The following is a 3,264-nucleotide window of genomic DNA, read 5'->3' on the forward strand; positions in this document are numbered from 1 at the left end:
AATCATTAATTTTTTTTAATTTTTTCAGTTTAGTTCTTATTATGGTCAAGTATGCATTTAAAATAATTTCTAGAAAGTTTGTAGTGCATCTCCAAATTCTTGGATGACTTGACATGGCAGATATTTGAGGACTGTTTCAAAAGGTACAACTCTGGTTGTGGTAGTCTAAGTAAGGAAGCAGAGGCAAGCCCCAAAGCAGATCGAACATTGCAGTTTAGCCAGCGAGCATTAGTGAACAAAATAAAATCTTGTCAAAAACTTCAGCCAATGGTACATCACTCTAAAGTAGATTTGTGAGCGCATCAGTCGTTCTGTGTTGATCAAGTAATGAATTGATTTGCTGCAAAGTATGTTCTATGATTTCTCAATTCAATTTTAAGTAACTTCAATTTCTGCATCAGCATTTTTCTCTAGAATTCTAACCCAATTTAAAATTGTCTACCTCAACGAAAAAGCTTTTATATTCCATTTTTAGTTTTTTTTTTTTAACTTTAAGTAAATGCAATCCAAAACTCCATACCGTGGACTGTCACTAATGTAAGCACTTTGGCAACACATTTAATGCATCATCATCAAGTGCAGCAAACAAATACAAACACAACATGTTCACACACGCACATAGCTACGTCGGTTTCACAAGCAGACTCAAAATAGAAATCACTTCAATTGCCAACATTGTATTGCCGGAAAAAAGTAAAACGAAAGCAAACAACTGAAAAGTGCAACATTAGAAGCGGAAGAATAGTCGGTAGTGGGATGAGTAAAAACGTGTCTGTCACACTTGTCACACACATACGCATACATACTTGATGGCACATGACATGTCACACATTGGCAAACTGCAGGCATAATGCCCAGCAAACTGCTAACACTGCGTCAGTATGGCAATGCAACGACGCACAACTAAGTGACATTTGCAGTGCCAAAGTTGCTATGACAGAGCACAGCACACAAGTGCAGCACACATACATAGATATAATATTTATTTTGCACATTTCAATTTTATTTATATGTGTTTTCGTTTACTTTTTTTTTTACTTAGTTTTGCCGTTAGAACTTTGAATATTTTTTAAGTCACGTAACCTGTGCGATTTTACACTTCTATCCAACTTTCAACTTCCGGTATCACACTTCCGCTATCCTGCTACAGCTCATTTCATCTCAATGCAGTTACTTGCTTGCTTAGCTTTGCCGGAAAATCGAACGTGATTCACTTGCGCGCACAAGACAAACTGCACGCCGGTGTTTATGGAATGAGGTGCGAATAGTTGGTGCAATGCTACGCACGCAGAATTATGCAATCATTGCAACCGCAACCAATGCATTGGTAAACAAATATTTAGAAAACAGCAGGCGGTAGCGTTTAGTGGCAGAGTGTCACATTGGTTTACTTTGGAAATAATTCTGCATCATACATACATTTGCTTTGTAGTCGTCTTAAATTGCAATAGAAACGGGTTAATAACAAATGTACACTGGGGAGCATAATTTACATTGTTTTTCGAGTTTTCTTTCGAACCTTTTAAAACAAGTGTTGTTCGCGCTTTAACCTTAACCATATAAACCAAGTTTTCAAATTTTATACAAAAAATATATAATAAAATAAAAATCTGTAAATTTTCACCTAAATTTTAAACTTTTTAATTTGAATCACTAGAAAATTTTTAGGTATACATTAATTTGACTTATGAAATTCTAGTAAAGCAAGTGCAAATTTTGAGCGGCTAAAAAATCTTGTTGATTTTTCATAAGTTTTCTCTCCTGACAGCTGTTGCGATTTTTTCACATAATGGCGTTGATTTTTTAAGTTTTGTTTTTCTAACGGTCTTACGCTTTTCTCTATAAGCCGAAGGCTCGACTTTTTTTTACATATATTTATGGAAGAAAACACCCGACCGTCTTCAAAAAATTTCACAAATCAATACTACTTTTGTGGCACTTAATACTTTCACTTTATTGTACCGTAATCTAATGGACTATAAAACCTGACTTGTTTCTCAAAATTCATGATTAAAAGTTTTAAATTTAGACGAAAGTTTATAATTTTTTTTTTAACACAAAGTTTAAATTTTGGATTATTTTGGATTTATATAGCTACCTTTCAGGAAGAACCCAAAAAGTAATGTGCAGGGCCTGTTCTGTCCTTTGTACGCGTTTGTTTAGCCTTTTTGTGAATGATAATTCGCTGTGTGTCAATATATCAATGTTCAAAGTTTTAAGATACAGCATTTTCGATTATATGGCGGCTGTATATATAACTGTAAACTTATATATAAACTAATTGAATTCAAAACTCTCAAATATCTTTACGAAAAGTCAAGATTGTTGAGATCTAACGGGCATCGCTCTCTGATTGTCCCAAATGTTCCTATTTCTCCTCAACAAGGCTGTTCCAACATTTTGTTCAAATTTTACATTACATTTCATTTATAGCTAAATTTAAATAACAGGATTTTCTACATTGTTAATTTTAAGTCTGCATTATATAAACGAAATTGGTTTCGAGTTTTTTAATTTCGAAAAGCGCCGTATTATAAACGATTTAGAAGTCTCACAGGCACTGCCTCATTTCTAAAGGCACCTTTCTGGTCTAGAACTTCGAAAAAATCGATTTTTTTATCATGTTATGATAGTTTATACTTTCAAAAATATATTTGCAAATTTTAATATTGAAATTCGTTGTAATTTAGACGTTACAGTCCTTTAAAACGAGACCGATTTGGAGTACGACGGCCATTTTCTCATAAAGTACTGAACCGATTGATTTAAATTGTCAATATGTTATTGAGTAGACTTGTGGCTCTCGCGAGTAGCGGAACCTCAATTTTGTAATCAACTTTTCTATTGTTTAAAGAGAAAGAACGGGAAAAAAATTCTTTTTTTTGTTTTTCCAATAAACAGATAAAATATCTAGGAACGATATTTTTTTGTAAATCTGCTACCCAGCATAGCGACATATCCCCTGATGAATAATCGACCGATTTTGGTTTTCAGACGTACCTGAGCAGCCCAATCAGTTACGCCAGTGGCATATGTCACGTCAGGGGAAGCAATTTTTTTTATTATTGTCATTGAAGAAAATGTTTTTTTTTTGTTTTTTGTAAAAAGAGCTTGGATCGAGATGTAATAATTTTATATTTGAAAACAAACATTGATTTAAATATTTTTGTAATATTAAAGTGTAAAAATAACTTTCAGGACATGAGAAAGAACTGAAATTCTGTTTGCATTCTTTTTTTTCTAAGCAAGTTTTAGATATTTACG

This window comes from Anastrepha obliqua, chromosome 2 (genome assembly GCF_027943255.1).
Source record: "Anastrepha obliqua isolate idAnaObli1 chromosome 2, idAnaObli1_1.0, whole genome shotgun sequence".
NCBI lineage: Eukaryota > Metazoa > Arthropoda > Insecta > Diptera > Tephritidae > Anastrepha > Anastrepha obliqua.